Source organism: Dromiciops gliroides, chromosome 3 (genome assembly GCF_019393635.1).
Source record: "Dromiciops gliroides isolate mDroGli1 chromosome 3, mDroGli1.pri, whole genome shotgun sequence".
NCBI classification, from domain to species: Eukaryota; Metazoa; Chordata; class Mammalia; order Microbiotheria; family Microbiotheriidae; genus Dromiciops; species Dromiciops gliroides.
Window position 1 is genome coordinate 334648556 of NC_057863.1, and position 25030 is coordinate 334673585.

At 44.3% G+C, this 25030-nt stretch overlaps 1 protein-coding gene across 6 annotated transcripts in view; it reads right to left on the minus strand.

Annotated features, from left to right (window-relative positions):
* SEMA5B (semaphorin 5B) overlaps positions 1 to 25030 on the minus strand; it is a 198173-nt gene that overhangs the window by 116202 nt on the left and 56941 nt on the right. For 2 of the 6 annotated variants that reach the window (XM_043996515.1, XM_043996517.1), the window contains exon 1: positions 20418 to 20919. The exons of the other annotated variants lie outside the window; for them this stretch is intronic. The gene's annotated coding sequence lies outside the window, so the exon portion shown is untranslated. Of the gene's footprint in view, positions 1 to 20417; positions 20920 to 25030 lie in introns of those variants that run through there. 6 annotated transcript variants of the gene reach the window in all.

Here is a 25030-nt window from a genome sequence, read left to right on the forward strand (position 1 = left end):
CATTTATCTTTTGATCTCTCCCAGACCTAGCACAAATCTCTTCACATAGTATATACTTAATAAACGTTTGCAGAACGAATTCTAACAGCCCAGAGAAGAAAAGGCTGATAGAGGAAGCCTGCCCCTGGAAAAGAGTTGAGAAAACATGCCCCCCTTTCCATCATGCAGCAGTGGGAGAATACAGGTGAAGAATGTCGCATATGTGGTCAGACACAGTTGTCTTCGTTAGTTTTGCTAAACTGTTTTTTTCCCTCTTTTAAAAATCTCTTCTCAAGACAACCTTTGTAAGGAGGGTGTTATTATTATCCCCATTTTCCAGATGAAGAAAATGAAGCTCAGAAAAGTTAAATGACTTGCCCAGGGTTACATAGCTAGTGTCAGAGACAGAATTCAAACCCAGATCTTCCTGACTATAGGTCAAGTACTGTAACCATTTGCTATACCACCTAGATGCTTCTGGATCGTTCTTGCCCATGAAATTCATCCCATGGTGGTCAGCTCTCCAAAGAGGAGTTCCTTTGAATGTGGTCTGTCTCCTGACCCATGTATTCTTTTGGGGGGGGCGGGGCAATGAGGGTTAAATGACTTGTCCAGGGTCACACAGCTAGTAAGTGTCAAGTGTCTGAGGCCAGATTTGAACTCAGGTCCTCCTGAATTCAGGACAGGTGCTTTATCCATTGCACCACCTAGCTGCCCCACTGACCCATGTATTCTACCTCTGACACGGCCTTTGAGATCCCAGGGATATCACCATACCCTAGTGTCTTTCTTCATTCCATAGATCGCTTTGGGTGGCATTTGTCTGGTCCTTCTCAAGCTCTATCATGTATCATGGCATGGTGAAAAAAAAGTCCTGGATTCAAATACTGTATTAGACACTAATAGTAGACGGCATTGGCATAGTGCTTTAATGTCTGTAAAGAGATTTACAAATGTTATTTTGGTTTAGCCTCAAAGCAAACTTGGTTGGTATGTGCTATTACTATCCCCATTTTACAGGTGAGGAAACAGACGTTAAGTGACTTGCCCAGGCTCACATAGCCAGGAAATGACTGAGACCTGATTTGAACTCAGATCTCCCTGACTCCAGGTCCAGGATTCCATCCATGGTGCTACCCAGCTGCCCATGTTCGAGACACTGAAGTGCTCTGAGCTTCCATTTTCTCATCCATAAAATGGGGGTGATAATACTCATGCTACTGGCACCATAATGGAGGGGGTGTTGTGAGACAAGAGTTTGGTAATCTTTTTAACTACATACACATACACACGTATGCATACACACAATCATATACATATATGTATATCTTTTTTTTTTTTTTGCATGGCAATGAGGGTTAAGTGACTTGCCCAGGGTCACACAGCTAGCAAGTGTCAAGTGTCTGAGGCCGGATTTGAACTCAGGTCCTTCTGAATTCAGGGCTGGTGCTTTATCCACTGTGCCACCTAGCTGCCCCTATGCATATCTTTTAATACCACACAATTATACACATACAGCATGCATATCCTGTTTAAATATTACATACATGTGTGTATACATACCTGCATGCATGTACACACAGATGACTTATTGACATGTAGGGATCAGAAAGGACACCTAGGTGGCAAAGTGGATGGAGCACTTGGCCAGGAATGAGGAAGCCTCATTTGCCTGAGTTCAAATCTGGCCTCAGATACTTACTAGGTGTGTGACCCTGGGCAAGTCACTTCACCCTGTTTGCCTCAGTTTCCTCATCTGTAAAATGAGCTGGAGAAGGAAAGGGTGAAACCACTCTAGTATCTTTGCCAAGAAAACCCCAAATGGGATCACGAAGAATCAGGCAGGATTGAAAAATGACTGAAATGAAATGATTGAAAAACAACAACCAGAAATGGGTACGATATTCTAGGTCCAGAGGCACCATCATTTCATACCAGGACAGGATAACATCTTTGATTTCCAATATCCTCCATGATGAAGCTTTGGGCATGTCATTGCCTGTTTTTCCCAGGATCATTGGACCCTAGATCCAGAGTTGGATAAAGACCTTAGACATCATCTAGCCCAATGCCTCCCATTTTATAGATGAGAAAACCGAGGCCAAGAGAGGTTATGTGACTCACCCAATCTATTTGATTTCTTCAGGGAAAAAATTCTAATGATCCCTAGACACAGTCATTGGGTGGTAAATGACTGTTCAGAGCCTATCATCTTATGGATATGGTCCATTATTTCCCATAAATGCTCTACCTCACCTATTCAAAAAGCTCAGCTGACATTTTCCTCCTTCCTGTTTGCACAGACTTTTTAGATTCAATCCCAGTTTAAATTCCTCCAGCTTGGTATCTTACTACCCAGAACAGAAATTTGAGTCATTGATAAATTTAGCAATTTTATTGAGCACTCTCTTTTCTCTTTCATTTATAAAAACAATATTAAACGACCAGGAAGATTTCCGAACATCAATCCCTGGGAAACTCAGTTGTTAATGCTTTTCTCTGCAGAGGACTATTCATTTATTCCTACCCTGTGTCCTTACCCAGTTTTCTTTTAGAAGTGACAAATATTCCTCCTAACCCCATGATGACTTCAGATAGTAATAGCTAGCATTTATGTAGGGCTTTAAGCTTGGAAAGTGCTCTACATAGGCTATCTGAGAGAGGATGACTTGCCCAGGATCCCATTGCTGGTGTCTGAGGAGAAATTTGAACTAAGGACTGACCCCAACTTTAGTACTCTATCAATTACATGACCTAGCTGCCTTGAGTGTGGAACCTTCAAGAATATATAAGTATTGCCTTAGGGACATTTGAGTCTGGAAGAACTAGGTTCAAGTCTGGTCTCAGACACTTGGGCTATGTGACTCTGAGCAATTAATTCATTTAACCTTTCTCAACCTCAGTTTCCTTAACTGCAAAATGGGGCTAATAATAGCTCCCACCTCCCAGGGTGATTGAGAAGATCAAATGTTGGTCAAGTGCTTAGCACAGATTAGAAGCTTAATGAATGTCCCCTTCCTTATTATAAGGATGTAAGGGTCTGAAATGGGTGAGTAATACAGATCGTTTCCCCATATATATATATATATATATATATATATATATATATATATATATATATATATATATTTAGTGAGGCAATTGGGGTTAAGTGACTTGCCCAGGGTCACATAGCTAGTAAGTGTTAAGTGTCTGAGGCCGGATTTGAACTCAGGTCCTCCTGACTCCAGGGCTGGTGCTCTATCCACTGCGCCACCTAGATGCCCCCCCACCCCGAGATATTTTAAAATGTGGTGCAATGGAAAAAATGCTGAGAAGGTTCAGAGCCAAGGACCCAGGTTCAAATTCCAACTGCTCTTTACTACCATGGAGGGGTGAGGTGGTACAGTGAAGTGAGTATCAGGCTTGGAGTTAGGAGGACTCCTCTTCTTGAGTTCAAATCTGGCTTCAGAAACTTACTAGCTGTGTGACCCTGGGCACACCCTTTGTGACCTGTGTTAACTCTGCTTGCCTCAGTTTCCTCATCTGCCAAATGAGCCAAAGAAGGAAATGGCAAATCCAAAAGGCCTCATGAAGAGGGGCTACCTTGACTTAAAAAAAAAAAAAACTAAACAACAGAGTGACTCTGGGCAATTTCTCCACTCCTCGGTTTTGGTGACTAGATGACCTCTGAATTCCTTTCAGCTCAAAATCTACTGCAGCAGGTTTTGAGATCGACTTCTCAGGCAGAGAAAAGTGTTTGGAGGATGGCTTCATGGCTTTCTAGAGATTTAGCTGCAAGGAGACAATGCTATTTTCTTTCTGCCCTGGAAGAGTCAGGGGCTCTTGGGTGGAACTCAGAGACAGGGCAGGGGACTGCTGAACTGAGCCTAGCTTCAAGGCAATGGGAGTGAAAAGATCCTGGAAGCCGTGTCAGAGGACTAGAGAGAGACTAGTCATTGAAAGCAGCTTGGCTCTGGCAGCCGTTCCCTCCATCTTCTGGACCTTTGACGAGAGGCTTTCTGGACTGTTTCTTTCTGGGAATTCTGAGAAATATAATGATGTTATTTAACTCCCATTCCCTATTCTCTCTCTGCCCAAGTGGGGCAGAAGCTGATTCCAAAGCTTAATCTGTTTTGTAAAATTACCTTTCTAATTTCTGCTTAAATAGTCTGAATTTTTGCAGGCTAGATAAAATTCATATACGCTAATTACTTTTAAGCTATGTGCTTCCTTATTTGTGAAGCAAAGGGAGGGGGAAGAGAGAGAGAGAGAAGCAAGGGAGAGGGAGAGGAGAGAGACACAGAGAGAGATAGAGAGACAGAGACAAAGAGAGACAGAGACAGACATACAGACAGGAGATAGAGAGACAGGGAATGGGGGAGAGAAAGAGCAAGCAGCTAGGTGGCACACTGGATAGAGCACTGGCCCTGGAGTCAGGAGGACCCAGTTCAAATCCAGCACTGGACACTTAATAGCTGTGTGACCCTGGGCAAGTCACTTAACCCAGATTTGCCTCAAAAAATTCATCTGATGGAGTGGGAGGTGGGGCATAGAAGAGATATAAGACAAATAAGTATGATAGGAGATGGAAAGTGATAAGTGCAAAGGAGGAGTACAAAGTGCTATGAGAAAATTTGAAGAGGAAAAAAAAAAACTTTCATTTGGGACAACCAAGGGAAGTTCAGTGGAGGAGTTGATATCAGAGATTGGGCCAGAAGGAAAGACAGTGGGGAAGAAAAACTGCATGGTTTGAAGGAGCCCTGGGAGAGAATGTAGCTTACAAATAGATTCTGGAGATGGTGGAAAAGGGAGAGAATCAGGAAGGAGGACAGAAAGAGATATGGGGAGCAGAAGACAGACATAGGGGTGAACAAGCATATGTCACCAGATCATCCTTATAAGGCCCTATCAGCAGGTGGCACTTTGGGACACTTATGGTAGTGTAGCTGAATAGGGACACACTCTGTTACAGAGGGCAGCTAGGTGGTGCAGCAGATAGAGCGTCAGGCCTGAAGTCAAGAAGATCTGAGTTCAAATGTGGCCTCAGACACTTTCTAGCTGTGTGACCCTGGGCAAGTCACTTAACCCCGTTTGCCTCAGTTTCTTCATTGCTAAATGAGCTGGAGAAGGAAATGGCAAAACCACTCCAGTGTTTTTGCCAAGAAAACCCCAAGTGGAGTCACAAAGAATGAGATAGGACTGAACAGTCACAAAATTGTTAAGCAACTTAATTCAATCAACAAATATTTTTGAGTACTTACTACTAAGTACTCAAGGCAACATAAGGGAGAATAAAGACTGGTCCCTTCCCTTCTGAAGTCTATTACAAACAGATATGATCCACCCGGTAACTGCAAAATGAGGCAGGGTGTGTAGATACCATAAGGAGGAGGCAAGAGAGCAGGGCATGGAGGAAGATGAGGGAGGAGGGGATGCTTGACACCTATCTATACACAGACACATGCTCCTTTCAAATATTTCTACCAGTCAGCTTCCCAGCTTGAAGCCTCACAGCCTGATTTATTAGTATAATAGGGGATTTTTATAATAAGGGATTCATAATAAGGGATTAGTATAATAAGGGATATACAAAGGGATTTCCCCCTTCCCTATCCCTACCCACCTTCCCCAAGTACTTAGTCCTGATCCAGTCCTTCTGTCTTTTTTTTTTTTTTTGTGGAGCAATGGGGGTTAAGTGACTTGCCCAGGGTCACACAGCCAGTAAGTGTTAAGTGTCTGAGGCTGGATTTGAACTCAGGAACTCCTGAATCCAGGGCCGGTGCTCTATACACTGCGCCACCTAGCCGCCCCCTGGTCCTTCTGTCTTTAAGGCAGACCCCACTATCTACTAAGACATCAATTTTCAAATCCTGTCCCTGACATATAGTAGCTCTGGGACTGGGGCAACCCACCTAAACTCTCAGTGTCCTAGGCCACTGTATAGTATAACCAGATTAAAATGTGACTCAAGAAAATAAATAAAAATACAACAGAACATAGATAACATTATATTTTAATTTAATAATTTAAATTTATTATAATTTGTAGTATTTAGACGACAAATTTAATTTATTAGAAATAAATTAAAATTCTAAAAATAAATTAAATTTATTAAATAAATTTAATAACTTAATACATTTAATAAAACAAATAATTGACTTAAATTTCAAACATTGTATGTAAGTAAATGTATGAACTCATACTCAATAACTGGTGGAGAAGAGGGCAGGACAGGGTGGAGAGTGTCAGAGAAACCTCTCCCCCGCACCACCACCAGGGCAGAGGACATGCATCCTAATGTATGACTTCCTGCCCCCTTTTCTATTTGTCTCTAATATTACTAGACTGCAAGGTACAGCTGAGTTGTTGATCTGTGTCAGTGGAGGCAATGGGTGCACTGGGAGTCTCCTATACACCACCTAGATTAACAGAGTCCCCTCTCCACTCCCCATCCCACCCCCATTTAGGTCTGATAGCCTGCATCTTCATCTGCATCTTCGGGAAATGATTTCTATTTGTTAAACTCAAATCCTAGTGATGAGCCGGTCACCATGTTCTATCTGGGGGTTGGGGGAGAGCAAGGATGCTTCTGAGTGTCTTTTTCAGGGACCACACATCTTGCCAAGGGGAAATTACAGTGGAATTCCCACCCTATCATCTGACATAGCTTTGTGGAAAGGTTTGTGCTCTAACCCTCAAATTGCCCATTTTCTGGGGCCGTGAATCAAAGATCCCTGATATCTCCCATCCTCGCATGGGCAGACCCCATAGCCCCTTGCCTAGCAATATAATCCTCTTTCCATTTTCTGCTTTAGGAATTCTCTGCAGTAGTTAATTCCAAATTGACAGCCTCTGTCGGCACCCCTCCCTCCCCCCCCACCGCCAACCTCCCAGGTTTCTCTGCCGTTCTCCACCCCCCTTCTCCACCATGGTGGTTGAGTGTTAGTTCAGGGAATGTAAACTGTAATGAGTATGTACCTGAATTGTAAGAGCCTCAACTAGAAAGTCTTTAGCCTGGACCAAAATCCGCTGGAGGGGGACAGTAGCACAGACCATCTCCCGCTGTAGGATTAGCTGCCTGGAGTCCAGCCCTCAGCCTCCTGACCATTGTGAGGGGAGGCAGCCCCTGAGAGAGGGGCAGAACAGCAAGAGAACCTTGCCCGGGAGGGGTGACCTAGAGGGCAGGTGAGGAGGTGCAGGGAGGGCACTTACCATAGGGAGCTGACCTCCACATCCTCTCGCCCAGAGGAAGAGCCTGGCCTTTTTACCCTACATCAACCATCTAAGGCAAAGCCTCAGTTTCCCCATGCCCTTTAGAGCCCTATCCATCACCAGGAAAAGAAACCTGCTCTTCCAGAATCATATTCAAGCTAGAAATATTTTGGGATTAGCTGCTGCCTTGACTCAGCTGCGCCAGTTTTCTTCTATTTGCCTGGAAGTGGAGTAATTGACAAAAATCATTTGGCAGTCAACTTGTTACTTCATTTTCAAGGGCATTGGCCCTTCTGCTCCTCCCCAGAGCTTCTCCTTCTCCCTATTGTCTTCACGCCTCACCCTTGCCCGCAAGGTCCCCAAGCTCGGAGCCCACCCAAAGTCGGCCTGCAGCAGTAACACTTCGAATCCCATGGAAACCGGACAGGGGAGAGAGGGAGGAGGAGAGGGAGGTGATTCAATTCCTTTCATTCTACTGCCTGATTTCCTTTTAGGCACGATGCCTGGTTTCTATCAGGCACTGAGCAAGAGTATGTTTGTGTGGCAGCACCAGTTACTAAGACCTCATTCCCTGTGAAATGTGTGGGCTCTGCTCCCAGACCTGTGCCCAGCTTGGTAGTATTGCTCTCATTCTACAGTTTCTCTGTCTGGCCTGCCAGGAGCAGTTGGTGGTGCCTTCAGCAGGAAGAGAAATCACTGTCTCCAAGAAGAGGGACCTCTGATGTCCCTTGGCCAGACCCCAAGGGTGGCCTGACCCAGATTCCATGTGTTGTAATAACAATAACAACAACAACAACAACAATAGCCATACACTTATCTAGAACATTAAGAGCTAAAAAGTATTATGAGGTAAATAGTGCTAATATTATTACCCCCATTTTACAGATAAATAAAGTCTCAGAGAAGCTAAGCCCATGGTCATACAGTTAGCAAGTAGCTCCTAGATTCTAGTCAAAGCTTACTGACTCCATGTATAATATTCTATCCCCTACTTCATTCTGTCCCTGGAGTCAGGAAGACTTGAATTCAAATCTTACCTCTGAGATATACTACTTGCGTGACTGTGGGCAAGTCACTTATCCTCCCTGGGCCTCAGTTTCATAAACTGCAAAATGAGAGGGTTAGACTAGGTAGACCCTGAGGTTCCTTCCAGTTCTGGTCTATAATCCCATGACCACAGAGGATCCCACTGGTCACATGCTGCTTGGATGCTCCCGCTCCTATTCTCATAGATAAGGTCATCAGAATTTTGGGAAAAACCCTTGAAGAATCCCAGAGAAACCATGTCAGAAGGAAGATAGTGTTTCTCTTACTCCTTAGAGATCTCCTGAAGAAGAGATTCACTAGTTTCAACTGTCTTATTTATTTTTAGTGTTCTAAAATCTTGGTGGCAGCGGCTAGGTGGTGCAGTGAATAGAGGGCTGGGCCTGGAATCAAGAAGATTCATCTTCTTGAGTTCAAATCTGGCCTCAGACACTTACTAGTTGTGTGACCCTGGGCAAGTCACTTCACCCTGTTTGCCTCAGTTTCCTCATCTGTAAAATGAGCTAGAGAAGGAAATGGCAAACCACTCCTGTACCAAGAAAACCCCAAATGGGGTCATGAAGAGTCGGACGCCATTGAAAAACGACCAAACAACAACAAAATCTTGGAAATACCTCCTGTCTAGCCTAAATCCCTCCCATTAGAAATAAAAAGAAAAAAGAAAGCAAGAAAACCACATTTCTTCTTGTTCTGTTCTCAGTGGCAATGAAGAACAATGTACTTACAACCGTTCAGTCCCTCCACTCCACCCCATTTCCAACATATCTTGTCCATTTCTTGTTTGTACATTGTTTGTTGGCATGTTGTCTCTGCATTCGATTGTGAGTTCCTCAAGGACAGGGTCTGTCTTTTGCCTTTCTTTATAATCCCAGTGGTTAGCACAGTGCCTGGCACAGAGTCAGCTCTTAACAGATGTTTATCAACTGATTGACCAACTGATTTGGGCCATTTCTTCTCCAGCATGAGGAACAGCTATGTGGCACAATGGATAAAACACTGGCCCTGAAGTTGGGAGGACCTGAGTTCTGTGATGAGTAAAATCTAATGTGTGGTCGATATTATTTCTTATAGTTCCAATCTCACCTCAGACACTCACTAGCTGTGTGACCCTGGACAAGTCACTTAACCCCCGTTGCCTTAAACATCTGGGGCCATCTCCAGTTTTCCTGATCTATATCTTGCCACTGGACCCAGATGGCTCTGGAGGACAGAGGCTGGTGACTCTGCACAGCCCTCCCTTACTTAAATCCAATTCATTGCCAATCATGACATCTGTCACGGTCCTCTTCAAGAAGGAAGGACAAACAACCAGCAACTAATTCTCCAATGTCAGCGAAACACTTTTAGCCTGACTGAGTTCTCATTTTTCCTTTCCCCATCTCTGTTTCTTTCTCTTCTGGCTCCTCCCAATGTGCCTCATATTCCTCCAGACAAACTGTGGACGAAAGAGGATGACACACAGTGGGCCAGGTGAAGCTAGGAAGCTGGGAGGCTGCCTTGGCATGGACATTTGGAGAACAGGAGAGACCTATTTATCCAGGAGGCAGTAGAGACCAACCCCAAAATGCCCAGAGATAAGTACCAGGGCTACTTTTGAAGAGATATAAAGACTTCATAAGGGTAAGAGATAACTAAAGAAGGATATGAGACAGAAAGGGCTTGGCTTCTACAGAAACCCAACTGGAAATCCTTCTTTACATACTATGGGATAAGAAAACAAAATGAAGGAATTGCCTAAAGAGATTCTCTTATTTGGAATCAGATGACCTTTGTTTAAATTTGAAATTGCTTTTTACTACTCGGGTGACCCATGGCAAAACACTAACCTCTCCAAGCCTCAGTTTCCTCATCTGTAAAATGGACTAGATAGATGAAGTCTAAAAATTCACAGATAAGGTATCTTAACAGCACAACCTCCTTTCCCCAGCCACACTCACTTTTCTTGGAAGAAGAGAGGATAGCAGGTGGTGAAAATCTGTGTACTAATTCCTGGATCTTGAAAAAGGGATTGGGGAAGGAGGAGGGGTCCAGGAAGGATTGTACTCTATGGCTACCTAGAGAAAGGAATCTAAAGTATACTTAAGGTGTTGGGTAGACACTGTGAGGCCAGGGAAATTTAGGCAAGGTGTACCCAGTGGCTAGAATGATGGACCTGGAACCAGAAAGACCTGAGTTCAAATTTGACCTCAGGCTCTTACTAGCTGTGTGACCTTGAGCAAGTTACTTGGTCTCTGTTGGTCTCAGTTTCTTTATCTAAAAAATGGGGCTAATACTAGTACCTACCTCCTAGTGTTGTTATAAGGATAAAATAAGTTAATATTTGTAAGGCACTTTGCAAACCTTAAAACTCTATAGCTATTATCATTATTAATCCCTCAGCCAAATCCACTCTGAAATCTTACTAATCAGACTCCTGTGATCTCCTGAAGGTAAAAGAAAGGACAGAGGAGGAGGAAAGAATAATTGAAAGAAGGGGAATTGAGAGAACCGATGCTGAGCAAAGAGAGTAGAACCAAGAGAACCACATAGAAAATGACTACGTGATCATAAAAACAACACTCAAATGTCACCCAGCTCGTGGTTTGCAAAGATAAATATTGATCCCAGACAAAAGAGTATGTTTCCATACTTCTCTCCTCTTGGTAAAGGAGGGAGGGACTACAAGTGCAGAATGGGGCAAAGCAACAGATGTCGTTGCTTCCTTGGATGGGTTTTGATCAAAGTTTTCTTTGTTACAAGGGAGGATTCAATTGGGGTATCCTGGGAAATGATTCTCATGTTTAGGGAAAAAAAAAGGCATAGCTAAAGCTATTTATTAGAAATTAAAAAAAAAAGAAACAGAAATGAGAGGGAGGGAAAGAATAGAGGGGAGGAGGGGAAGGCAGTTTCAATCCCACCAGAGTTTAGCTTTGAGATGAAAAATTCATCAGTCCCATAATTGGTCCCGGGCAAGAGGGAAAGGGGAAGATGAATGAATGAATTAATAAATAAATAAATAGCAACCCTGACAAACAGAGGCATTATTCACAGTCCTTACATTGGCTTACAGCAATTGTTTTCCTAAAGAGGGTTTGTTCATTCATCAGGGCTCCATAACTGAACAGGCTCCCTCTTCACTCCCTACATCCCCCACCCCACGCCTCCTGCCCTCATTCTCCACCAGAAAGCTCAGTGGCTCACTCCTCCCCTACAACAATCCTGGGCTGAGGAGGCAGAAGGCAGACTCTAAATCAACATCCCAATTGGACCAAGGAGTCAGTGAACCCAGAGACTGGGGGATGGGGACAGAGGGGATGAAAGGGCACAAGTCCCACTTCCCTATCCACCTGCAATCCTTCTTCTACCCTTTCCTATTATTTTTCAGAGGGGTATGAGGATACATTGGGTTTAAGATACAGGGAAATTCTCCTGCCAGGGGTTTTCAATCAGAGTAAACCTTTCATCTTCAGATGTCCATAAATATAATCAAAATGAAGCATCGGAAGTGGCAGAAACTGCTGATAATGACAGTTCAGAAAATGAGATGGATTAAACAACATTCCATGTGGCACAAGTTGTGTCCAATGAGGTGTATGTGTCTGTGTGTGTGCGTGTTGGGGAGGGGGGAGGGGAGATTTCTTTTTTCTTTTCTCCTTTGCTGAAAAGAGCCTCTGAAAGAAGGCTTTCTACATCTGCCTGACATTGTGGAGGGCACTAAGTCCTAAAAACATAATAAGTTTCTTTATTTTGCACTGCTGTCTATGGTTCTTCTCTTTTCAAGTTTTTTGCCTGCTTTTCATGAACCAGCAAAAACTAGAAAACGCCAGATTCCTTAAAGCTCAGTACCTGAAAGATCTGTTTAGAACAAAAATGAAAAACAACGGGCAAATGAATTTTATGAGTAAACTTGTAATTACAGTTTGAATCAACTGTCCCCTTATCTTCAATGTGCTAAGCATGTTCATTTCTAAAGCCAAGGTACATGTAACATTTTATGTTGTTTCACTAACTTGATTTGGCTTTATAAGAGGACATTAAAGGGAAGGATTTCATACATTTCAACCTCCCCCACCCCGCAAAAAAGCAAAGCTTACAACTCCCTTTTTCCCCTCACCTCCAAAATTTCTGAAAATTTTATTCCTACGGATGAGACATAGTAGATATCACCCCCTCCAAAGCAGAAGAATGGAAATATAGAGATTTAAGGGATGACACAGGCCAGGTCAGAATATTAGGGGAGAGGGTGTAGTGTTGGAGGAGAAATTAAGGGGGGGCAGAGCAAGATTTGGTGGCATTGATTGGTAAAGATGAAGCAAAGAAATGGTCAAGAGAACAGAACAGTGGTTACTTTGGGGCAACTTTCCCCCTCCCCTTCCCCCTTCCCCCTCCACCCCAAAGAGATCTCAGCTCATGTCGACCCTGGTAACCCCTGTTCACACAACACACTCAGGCACCCTTGCCAGAAAAAGTTTTCCATTCATTTCCAAGCTCTGCCGCAACTTTCTCTGAGTCTGGTGGATGATGCTGCATAAAACATGAGTTGGGTTGGGTGGTGGGAGCTGGGGGCAGGGTGCCCAGCAATGGGGGAGTTTGGGGGAAGTGGTAAAAGAGACCAGTGAGGTGGGGGAAGGGAAAGGAAAGGAGGCTGTTTTCTCAGGCTGCATTTTCCTACAGGCTCCTTGGAGACCAGAGAAAGCCCAAGGAAAGGTCTCAGCTGGGGCTAGGCCCCTCTCTGCACCAGGCTAATGCAAGATGCTGAGTCTGAAACCATAAAGCTCAGGGGCGGCTGGTGTCTGAGTACCTCTGGGAAACCTCTGCCAAACCATGTGGGGGGGGGGATGGAGAACAAGAGGGTAGGACAGAATGGATGAAGGGAACAGGGAGGAAAGAAGGGAGAGGGGGACAGAGACAGAAACAGAGAAGTAAAGAGAGAAAGAGAAAATCTGAGGGAAGGAGAAAGAGAGAGATAGAAACAAGGAGCGGGGGAGAGATAGAGACAGAGAAACAGAAAGAGAAAAGGAAAGAGAAAGAGAAAAGCAGAAAAAAGATAGGGAGGGAGAGAGAAAGAAAGAGACAGAGAGAGGGGGAGAGAGGAAAAAAGGGGAGGAGAGGAGAGAAGAGGAAGGAAGAAAGAAGGGAGGGGGGGAGGAATGAGAGAGAGAGAGAGAGAGAGAGAGAGAGAGAGAGAGAGAGAGAGAGAGAGTGCACAACAAACATTTGTCTCATTTCATTAAACATCTAACAAATATTTATTGTGTCCCTGATGTATCTGCTTCCCTACTAAGAGTACAAGTTTCCAGAGGGCAGGGGGCCATGCCTTCTAGTTCCTCATATTCCCCTCAGCGTCTGCTCCTGCACTGGGCAGTACAGATGCTTACAGAATGAATGGAGGATTTTTCAGCACCCCCTGGTTGCACAGGATTCAGGGGTCTGTGAGAGGTCTATTCTCCACCAGGCAGGTTCTCCCTGCCAGACTGAACACAGCAATGCGCTAAATGCCAGCAGCAGGAGGGAGATGTTAGGGCATTCTGCTCCTCCTGGGATAGATGAGTTATTAAAATCTGTGGGGCACCGCTCTCACCAGAGCTTCTGAAAGGGCAGGAATGTTTGTTTTGGTAGGTGGGGGGAATATTGTGGGGAGGTTCAGAACACACCAGAGAGGACTGGGGCTGAAGCTTTATGGAACTGGAATTCTCTTCCCACATTTTATTTGTATGATTAACTCCACCCCACACCCCAAACTCTCCCAAAGTACTATGGGAAATATAGCCATAGAACTCTGATCTACAAAATGACCATCCCCGATTCCAGATGATCAGTGATAAAGCTTGCACCCCACATCCTGACAGAGAGGTGATGGACTCAAGATGCAGCATAAGATGCACATTTTCCTACATGGCCAATGTGGGAATTTGTTTTGCACAACTCTGCATATTTATTACAAGGGTTTTGTTTTTCTTTTGATTTGAGGAGGGGGCGGGGAATTGTGTCAGGTTGCCAAAAAAAAGAAAAAAAAGAAAAAAAAAAGAAAAAGAAAAGAGGGTCATTGAAGCATTTTAAAACATTCCCAGAACAGAACAGAAGGAAAGCCAGAAGGAAACACAGACAAGCAGAAAGAGCCTTGAATGTTACATGTTGAAGTTATTATAGACTTAAAAGCAAAAGCAGGCTGTATTCAAGAGAGATTTGAAGTTTGTGTACAATCTTTTCTTGTTCTACTTTGTATATGGAAATATTGGAGTTATTTGAAATGGGGGAGAGGAGGGGAAGCTATGTTCAGTTCTGGCTCTGCTCCCCCTCTAGCTGAGGGGCCCTGGGGCAGAACTTTCACCTCTCTTGAACTGTATTGTCTTCATCTATAAAATGATAAAATGGGGGTTGGGGAAGAGAGAGAACATCCAGAGAACTATGACCTTCGGGAAGGTAATTTTTGTGTGTGTTTCTCCTTTGTCCTCACTTTTAAGCCAGGGGTTTGCAGCCTTGATTTTGTCAGGGGCCCCTTGGGTGGGGAGCCCATGTACTCCCTTTTCAGAATGTTTTAAAATGCAGAAAATAAAACATAGGATTACAAAGGGAAACAACTATATTAATATAGTTATCAAAACAATTCAAAACAAATTTGTGGGTCCCTGGTTAAGAATCGATCAAACAATCAATCCATAAATATTTATTAAGCACTCACTATGTGTCAGGCACTGTGCTGCTGGTCTAGACTAGAACAGTGCTCTCAAGTTCAAATAGAAACAAATCCATGTAGGCTGTGTATTAACTTAGAAAACCACAGATTAACATTATCTATGTTATATTTTTATTTATCTTGTTAAACATTTTACAATTACATTTTAATCTGGTTCTTGAGGTTGGCTAGTATTATTATTAATTATTACCTGCAGGTCACCTGCAGCCCCTGGAGTTTGACACCTCTAGTCTAGAGGTTGGAGCTTTAATTAGCCTAAATTCTCATTGGCTTGGGTTTAAGAATAAACCTATCTAGGTTGGAAGGGAGGCCCTGTTGGCTAATTGTAAAATGAGGAGGAAGAAGAGTAGTTAGCTCTAGAGCATAGTGTACAGAGCAGTAGACCTGAAATCAGGAATCCCTGAGCTCAAATCTGACCTCAGACATATTAACTAACTGTGTGACCTTGATAAGTCACCTAACCTTTGTTTGCTTCAGTTTTCTAGACTGTAAAACAGGCATAATAACAGCACCTCCCTCAGAGGGTTTTTTGTGAGGATCGAATGAGATAATATTCTTTTATTTTGAACTTTTTTTTTTGGTGGGGCAAGTGGGGCTAAGTGACTTGCCCAGGGTCACACAGCTAGTGTCAAGTGTCTGAAGCTGGATTTGAACTCAAGTCCTCCTGAATCCAGGGCCAGTGCTTTATCCACTTCACCACCTAGCTGCCCCTAAATGAGATCATATTCTAAAGTGTAACAGTGCAGTGTTTGGAACACAGTAGACTCTATATAAATATTTGTTCCCTTCCCATTTCAGCTCTTAACATTCTACAATTTTATGAAGCAGGGTAGGAGAGGAGTTGAGAGGACTGTGTTCAGCTGTTTTGGGGGCTACTGCTTGATCTCCTCTAAGTCTACTGACTAATTTCATTGGACTATGGGATAGGGAAAACCTGGGAAATCTCAGAGATAATCCAGAGACTGGGGCTGAAACCAGGGAATCACAATGCTTTATGGAATTAGAATACTCACCCACGTTTTGAATATCTGATTACTCCACCCTACAAGCTCAGTACCTCTTAGAGACATCAGGTCCAGTCTAAAGCTTCCGGCTTTCCATTATCAAGACTACAAATTCAATCAGTTTGAGATTTAATTATGGGAATTTATGAGATACCAATGAGATCCTCATTCTCAGCCCTTTCACAAGAACATAGCGATGGCATCATTGAATTCCATATCTGTTCATCTATCTATCCCACAAACATGTCTTAACTATACATTATGATTAATTTTTTGGGGGGGGAGGCAATTGGGGTTAAGTGACTTGCCCAGGGTCACACAGCTAGTAAGTGTTAAGTGTCTGAGGCCAGATTTGAACTCAGGTACTCCTGACTCCAGTGCCTGTGCTCTATCCACTGTGCCACCTAGCTGCCCCTTAACCATACATTATGTGCAAGGGACTCTTAAGTTTGGGGAATACAGTAGTGAGTAAAACAAGGTTACTTTTCTCAGAGAGCCCAAAGCCAATTAAGGGAAATGGTTCCAATCTCAAATTCCATTAGTGTAGGCAACTCTCTCAAACAATGTTGATTGCAGCTTGTAACTTTTATTCATCTTCAAGGGAATGGCTTGGGGGCACTGAGAAGTTAAGTGACTTGCAGTGACAGACAGTATGTATGAAAGGTAGGACCTGAACCCAGGTCTTCCTGACTTGAAGGTTCACTCTAGTCACTATAAAATATTGCCTCTCAGTAGTAAGAAAAATAGGAAAGCCATTCCACCTCTACATTTTCTTTCTTTTTTTTCTTTCTTTTTTTTTTTTTAGTGAGGCAATTGGGGTCAAGTGACTTGCCCAGGGTCACACAGCTAGTAAGTGTTAAGTGTCTGAGGCCGGATTTGAACTCAGGTATTCCTGACTCCAGGGCTGGTGCTCTATCCACTGCGCCACCTAGCTGCCCCACCACCTCTACATTTTTTTTTTTAATTTTTTTTAGTGAAGCAATTGGGGTTAAGTGACTTGCCCAGGGTCACACAGCTAGTAAGTGTTAAGTGTCTGAGGCCGGATTTGAACTCAGGTACTCCTGACTCCAGGGCCTGTGCTCTATCCACTGCGCCACCTAGCTGCCCCTACCTCTACATTTTCAATGAGAAGATTATCAGTCACAGAAGGGGAAGGATGATTCTCTCCAGTGTATGAATCAAAAGAAATACAACATATTGGAGAAAGGACTTGTCCAAGACTACACAACAATTCCTCAATGGATGGGGCAGCTAGGTGGCACAATGGATAGAGCACCAGCCCTGGAGTCAGGAGGACCTGAGTTCAAATCCAGCTTCAGACACTTACTAAACTGTGTGACACTGGACAAGTCATTTAATTCCAATCGCCACAAAACAAACAAAACCCAACCCAACAATTCCTCAATGGAATTAAGTCTCCCCAGGCTGGATTCAGGAGTCAGAAAAGCCAGAGACAGGGGGAAGGAGGAGAGAGGTGAGTTTGGAGCAGAGATAGGCAAAATAGGCAACTGCCTAGGGCATGACATGAAGGGATGGGATTAGGGGAGAGCACACAATAAGAAAAACTTATTAATATGACATTTTAGAAATACACTTTTTTTTTTTTTTGGCGGGGCAATGGGGGTTAAGTGACTTGCCCCGGGTCACACAGCTAGTAAGTGTCAAGTGTCTGAGGCTGGATCTGAACTCAGGTAGTCGTGACTCCAGGGCTGGTGTTTTATCCACTGCGCCACCTAGCTGCTCCCAATACACTTATTTGTAATGACAGAAAATTCACTCCCCATGACACATAAGTACATATTTTTTCATAGAACGAGACTTGCAAGGAAGCTCAGAGGCCATCTAGTCTAATCCCTTATTTTGCAGATAAAGAACCGAAGTTTAATGATGCTAAAATGACTTGCCCAAGGTCATGCAGATAGTAGGAATCAGGTACAAGACTTGAACCCAGGCCTTTTGATTCTAGACTCAGCATTCTTTCCACTTCTCATACTGTCTGTCCAGTAAAGGCTAAATTAGACAATAAGACAAAAGGTGAATGATTTTCAAATCTTGTTGAGAGCACCCAGATATCCTGTTGGGCCAGCTCTCCAAAACACACTGCTTCACCTCTACTTCTTAGGATCCTTGGGTTCCTTCAAGGCTTGGCTCAGGAGCCAGTGTCTATGAGAAGACTGATCCTCCAAGTTTTTAGAGCTCACTCTTTCCTCTTCAAATAATCCTATATGTATGTATGCATGTGTATACATGTACATATGTGTGTACACATGTGTACATGTGTGTATACGTGCATATTGTAATGATTGGAATGATGCCACCTACTGGAGACTTGCTGTGGGAAAGCTCCACCATGAGGAAAATGCCTCAGAGGCATTGTGGCTTTTCCTTGGTGTCAGGAAATGATGTTTGCTCATGGGTGCTATCTATCAAGGCTACCAGCCAATCAACTTGAGGAGCCTCCTATTTTCTGGGAGGAGACAGGAAGGAGGAGAGGGAGCCTGCGCGGAGAGCTCTTGCGCTTTTGGGTTCCTGACTTGGTGGTGGTGGTGGCAGAGGACTTCACAGTAAATTTGAGGAAAGATAGGAATGCCAGGCTGTTGGAATTCTGTTTCTCAATCTTTTTCTTTCTATTTTCCAATAAACCCTTAAAAACCTAAACTCGTTTTATCAGTGATTTTAGTCAGTTTCCCCCCAAAACTGGGGGAACAGATTAGAATCCACATTTAGAATCTTAAATTACACAATATACCATCCATCCATCCATCCATCCATCCATACACTTGTCTGTTTATGTGTTGTTCCCCTGACCACCACTCTCCCTCTCCCCCCAGAAAACATGTAAGCTCCTTGAGGCCAGGAATTACTTTTAATTTTATCTTCAATCACCAAGCACAATCCCTGGTATACACTAGGTGCTCAAAAAATTGAAGTAAATAAATAAATTTAAGACTTTAGATGTTCACACTCTATTAGCTCTATTTACCTATCTTGAAACCTGATCGATCCCGAGAGGCTGAAGCCCAGTGGAGGTGAAGAGAATGGGCTAACCTAACCAATGAACCTCCTCCCTCCTTCCTAATCATGATTGCTGAATCCTAAGAATACGATCGTTTCCACACCAGGTCAGAAACAGTCCACCCACCCAGTGGTCTGAGACTGATCAAGGCATGGAAGGATGTGTGAACGAGGATAGCTGTCCTCGCCTCTGAAAGACCAGGGCAGGGTTCCAAGCAGCCTAACTCCCCCTTAAATAGGGGGCTGCTATATGAGAGCAAGCTAGAAACTTGAGGAAGCACACTTCCAAAAATAACTGAGAAAAGCTATGAGCAGTGTAAAAAAAAAAAATCACACAAACGGTCTGGACAACGTGAGCATAGACTCATTCACCAAATCCTAGAGTATTGGAGGGGAGGGGGGGGTTCTTTCAACCCTGAAGGAGGTTACTTTAGGACAAACAGAAAGGCAGAAATACTATTCACACAGTGAGAAAGAGATGTGATGAACTCATGACTTTAAGATGTGGTGCAGGCTGAAAATATAAATGGATTCCAAAATAGGTTTTGATAGATTTGTGGATGGTACAATAGAGAGCAAGCCTTTAATTATTTTAGCTGCCCCCTCTCAGGACCTTCTCCAGCAACTTGTGTCTTCCTTAAGGTAAATTGAGCAGAACGGCACACAGGGAGCCAGGTAGAGACACTTGCTCCCTATCACCCTGTGATTTTATATAGGTTGAGGTAATGTTTTCTGTTGTTTCTGCTGCCCACTTCCTAATGATACCAGTATCTCATTGGCCTTTTGGGGCAGCAACTTATTGGACCTACATCTTCAGGGAGCAGCCTAGAATGACTTCCAGGTCCTATCCCTGGATTATCATCTGATAGCCCTTGGAGGGGCAAAGTACAGTTGGGAAAGTCAATAAGCCTCATAATTGTAACACACACACGAAAATGTTTCAGTGTTTAGTTATCCCAACTCCCAGTCCCCAGAATTAGCTACTGATGGCAACAGTCAGGGGAGAGAGGAGCCCCCAGGACTAGAGGGACTTGGCTTTTCAGTAACAGGGATCACCGAGGATCCATTCCTTTCCTATGATCCTCTCTGGACATCCTATCCAGGGGATGGAAAGGGAATCTTCTCTTTTCAAGACCCCTCACTGTTGCAGAGGGGAAAAAAAGGACAGCTTTCTGTACCACCCTGGTCACTCCTTTCCCTCAATAGGGCCTACACGGCTTTGGGTCCAAAGATGCTCCAAATTCCCTCCCTTAGGCTGATAGTAAGAACCACAGCATCACACAATCACAGAATCGAAGATCTGGGAGGAACCTCAATAACCATATAGTCGAAGGAATCTCTACTTTAACAGATAAATCTCACCCATTGGGTGGGAGGGTGGGAGGGAGAACACTAAGTTCTCAGTTGGTCCTTTAACCATCGGGGTACCAGACATGGAATTCAGCCACCCAGAATCTTCTCCCACACGCACACACTTGGAGGGGGGAATTTGAGAAAGTACTCACCAATTCGCTACACATGGACTCAGTCCCCGGGCACCTCTAGAACTCAAAGGCCAGTAAGGAAAAACGGTCTTAAAACCAACGGCAGTCAATCCGTTTGCTAAAGCGAAGGGGAACCTGCATGTTTGGTTCTCCCACTCCTCATTCACTTCGCTGGTAACCTCTGGGATCCCACAATGAACTGTGAGCAGATCCCACAATCCGGGAGAAGAAGCTGGCCAAAGCAGTTCGGTAGCACCAAAAAAGGCGGCGGGGGTGGGGGGTGGGTGCTGAGAAGGAGACGGGCTTTAAGTCCCTGAAGGATGACTTAGTCCAGCGGGGTCCAGCTCCCCGCTGCCATCAGAGAGCAAACATCTACCTGGAAAAGATGCCCGGAGCGGCTACGCTTTGGTGAGACTCGCGGGGAGCCATCTGAGCCCAGGGTGGCAGCCAGCTCCCGTCTGGAGGCTCCCGGCAGTTCCCCCCACCCCCAGCAGCGGCACAATGCAGCCCTTCCAAGATCAGCTCTGAACACCGCTCAGGAGTCTGGCTCCCAGTGTGAGACAAAAGCGTTTGCAAAGGCTGGAGGAGGCGGCGGCGGCGGCAGCAAGCCCCAGACACACCAATCACCAGCCCCCAAAGCCCGTCCTCCTGCTGCCCTGCCTGGAGCCTCCTTACTGACTGGCTAGCTCCCTTTGGAGTTTTCTTCAAAGACGTTTGCGAGTGATTTATCCTCAAAGGGACACGTTTGCTCGTCCCTGAATACTCTTAACTTTGGCTGGATCGGAGGGTGATGGTGTAATGCTTACTCCCAGGGCAAGAGAGGACGCGGATGTCAGTCCTGTGTGAAATAGTTTGTTTGGGTAAGAGGGGGTGTTCAGAAGTGTGTGGGAGAGGCAGCAGATCTGTGTGTGTGTGTGTGTGTGTGTGTGTGTGTGTGTGTGTGCGTGCGTACGTGAATGGGGCTCTGGCTCTGTCTATTGTCCGTCTGATGCGGGGCTGGGGGTGCTCTGGGAGCGACGGGGTCACCACTTCCTTCTCCTCCCATTGTTGAGTCGGTCCTCTGCCCCCAAAGTCTGACAATGCCAACCTCATTCCTAGCCTGCTTCTCTGTCAGTAAACCCGCTTCCTCAGCGGTTTTTCTCTCGTTTTAATAACTTTGGGCGTGAACTATTATTCCATGAAGGCTGTGTCCCTAGAATGCCCCGATCTTTGCCCAACTTCAGTTGGCTATCTTCAATCCCTTTCGGGCTCCTTTTAGCATGTGACCCAGGGGGTCAGGGTCCCTCTTCCCATCTGAGTAGGGCTGGGGTGGGGTGGGGGTTAGTGGAAAGGACCCGGAACCTGAAGGGAGAAGACTTGGGACAGAGCACCCATCTCTGACACTCATTAGTTATACTGTCTTTGCCACGTTAACTTCTCTGAGCCTCAGTATTCTTTTCTGTAAAATGGGAGAATTATAGGTGCACTACCTGGTGAGATTGTTGCAAAGAAAATGCTTTGCAAACCTTAAGGGCCTATAGTATAGAAATATGCACTTTTGTATGTAATGGAGGTAACCGTGGAATGGTAAGAGGGGCAGATAGGTATTGAAGTGGATAAAGCACCCGCCCTGGATTCAGGAGGACCTGAGTTCAAATGCAACCTCAGACACTTGATACTAGCTGTGTGACCCTGGGCAAGTCACTTAACCCTCATTGCCCTTCCCCCCCAAAAAAAAAAAGAGCATTGACCTGGACTCAAGCCTGAGATCTTAAATTCAAATCCAGACTCCACCATTTCCCAATTGTATGATTCTGGACAAGACAACCTTCTCTGTCTTGACTTTCTCAGCTCTAAAATAGGAATAACAATACTTGTTGGTCCTTCCTCGAAGAGGCCATGACAGTGGGGAGGTGATGTTGGATTTAAGTGAAGGAGGGCTGTGCAAAGTCACCAACCTCTCTCTCCTCCAGAGCCATCTGGGTCCAGTGGCAAAATATTGATCAGGATGACTAGAGATGGCCCCAGATGTTTAAGGCAATTGGGGTTGACTGACTTACCCAGCGTCACATAGCTTGTAAGTGTCTGAGGTAAGATTTGAACTCAGGTCTTCCTGACTCCAGAGCCAACGCACTATCTACTGCACCACCTAGCTGCCCCAACAATACTTGTACTACCTACTTTACAGAACTGTTTCAAGGAAAGCTTAAAGTATAATAGAAATAAAAGTTATATTTTTATCTTCTCTCAATCCCACACTCACACTCAGGCCAGTGGTTCAGGGTGAAGATGAACCAAATCTTTTCTTTTCTCATTTCCCTTGTTCCTTTCCTGTGGTTATTCTTCTATGCCTCTGCTCAGGAAGGAGAGGAAAGACATTTACATCAGGTGATGGGGTTACTTACTGGTTAGCAGTTCTTTTCTGGAGGAATTCTGGATATTCAGGAGTGAACACTATTTCAAGCTATCTTCCTACTCCCATCTAATTGTCATGAAATGGTTTGGCAAAAGAACCAGTAACCAGTGAGACAAACGTGAGAGGCAGTCCGTTCCACAGACACAACTTAAAAATTAGAGGGTTGGTCAGAAATCCCTGCATGTATATCCCAAGGAAGTTAAAGACAGAGACAAGGAGTGAATAAATTCAGACTATTCATTGTGGCACTCGGTGAAAGCAAAGGAATAGAAACAAAGTGGATGCCCATATACTAGGAAATGACTGAAACAGTTATAAGACAAGGTGGAATATTAACGTTCCATATGAAATGATGCGAAATGATGAACATGAAAAATTCAGAGAAATATGAGAAGATTTTTATGAATTTATTCAGAGCGAAACAAGCAGAACCAAGAGACAAATACAAGGACCACTACAAAATGAGATTAGCTAAAAGGAAGCTAAACTCTGAGTAACAGAAAAGGTAGTGAAGATACTGGAGGAATGAATAAAAGAAATTGTGAGATAATAAAACATTCCCTCCTCCCTCATAGCAGAGAGGCAGGGGTCTATGAGGATAGAGTGTCATATACATTGTCAGACAAAGGTTTCTTTATCACATTTTTTGCTTACTTGTTTTCCTTTGTTGCAAGGGAGAGTTCAGTATGGGGGTAGGTGGGAAGTGATTATAATATAGACAAAAATCATCAATAAACAGATATGCATATTTACATACCCATATGTACATATATGTAGGTATGCACACATATACATATATACATGTGTATATATACATATCCATGTCTATAGCATCTATATCTAAAAGGAAACTGGGCTAAAGTCATAGAACAGCTGACCTAGAGAGGAACTTGGTGGTTATTTAATTTAACCTTTCCATTTTACAAATAAAGAAACTGAGCCCCAGGGGAGTAAAGTGACTCGTGACTTCCTTGTCACTCAGGTATTAAATAGCAGAGTTGAGATTTGAGGCCAGGTCTTTGACTGCAAAGCTGGTTTTCTTCCCATAGGACAATACCTAACATTTGAGATTTGGCCATTTTTCAGTGATTTCATATGATTTTATAGTGTATTAACAACAGTATTGCAACCTTAAGAGAGGCAGGCCTATACCTTCAGAGAGCTGGCCCAAGGTTGGGAGAAGGGAAGGGGGTGTGGGGCTCTCCTTTTCCCAGCCTCCCTTGCCACCTTTTCTCCCAGGTCACAGAGAACATTAGTTGAGGGAGGAAGGAGGAGAAAGAAGGAATCTACCCTGCTTCTTAGGCTCTGAGCCCCAGACAAAGGGCCAGGCCTCCCAAGATTGGCTTGTGGCTTTGACATTCTGCTTCTTCCTTGGAAACAATTGCTAGTCACTCAACCTTAGCCCCTTGCTGCTTGTGAGATGGGCAGGGGCATCCTATTTCTCTTCCCCTGCCTGATCCTTTGCTTTGTCCAGTTTATGCCAAATGGATTGGAGAAAGGAGGAAGGAGGAAGAAGCAAAGAGAGAGGGCAAGGTGCTTGGGGTGAAGGATTTAAGACAGGGATGAGTGCTTTGATGACAGATTACAGGCCCGCAGGATGCCCAGGGCCAGAGGGTGATTGTCTGTAACACACCGGAGTGGATCTGAACCACTGAATTCTTAAGAGAAGGATAAATGACCCTGAAGAGGGAAAGGGAATGGCTAGGCTGGGCCAGGTGGGCTGATTAACAAAGAGGGGAGGGATGTCTGATCTATGAAAGATTTAAGGCATTAAAAAAAAAAAGAGAGAAGTCCAGATGAGCTGATTCAATGGGAAGAGCCTGAAGGAACAGACAATTAGAAAGTAAAAGCAGAAAAAAGACAAGAAAAAGAAAACGGGAAGAACAGAACTGGAATTAGGAGATGGAGCCCAGTATGTGTTTAAGGGGATGGAGGCATCTGCTCTAAGAAACTGCCAGATCTGGGTGCCCTAAAGCAGGAGAAACGATTGGTCAGCAGTTCCCATCCAGCAAAACCTAAGGGGAGCTTGATGAGGCAAGTGGCTGCTATGACAGTAACTTCAGCCAGAAACCTGGGACCTCTACAAGAAAGGGTCTTCCTTCTTCCTCCAGGGGCCAATAAGGCAAAAGTGGGGAGGGGAGGGCAGAGGAGGGGAAAACGAGCATTTATTAAATGCCCACCATGTGCCAGGCACTTTATGAATACTCCCTCATTCAGTCCTCACAACAGCAAATAGCAC